A 356-nucleotide genomic window follows, 5' to 3' on the forward strand; every position below is an offset into this window, starting at 1 on the left:
AAAGGGGACGACAGAGGATGAGATGGCTGGATGGCATCACCAACTCGATGGACGTGAGTTTGAGTGAACTCTGGGAGTTGGTGATGGACAGGGAGGCCTGGCGTGCTGCGATTCATGGGGTTGCAAAGACTCAGACATGACTGAGTGACTGAACTGAACTAAACTGAATGATTAAACAACAAAACAATTCATCTTGCTCAAGAATATGTTTTTCCTGTGATGGATTCATTTTGATATTTGGCAAAACTAATACAATTATGTAAAGTTTAAAAATAAAATAAAATTAAAAAAAAAAAGAATATGTTTTTCTTTAAGCTTTGCACTAATGATTGAAAGAAAGTGCAAGTGAAAATGAA

The sequence above is a fragment of the Bison bison genome, unplaced genomic scaffold (assembly GCF_000754665.1).
Source record: "Bison bison bison isolate TAMUID 2011002044 unplaced genomic scaffold, Bison_UMD1.0 scf7180017845880, whole genome shotgun sequence".
Taxonomy (NCBI): domain Eukaryota; kingdom Metazoa; phylum Chordata; class Mammalia; order Artiodactyla; family Bovidae; genus Bison; species Bison bison.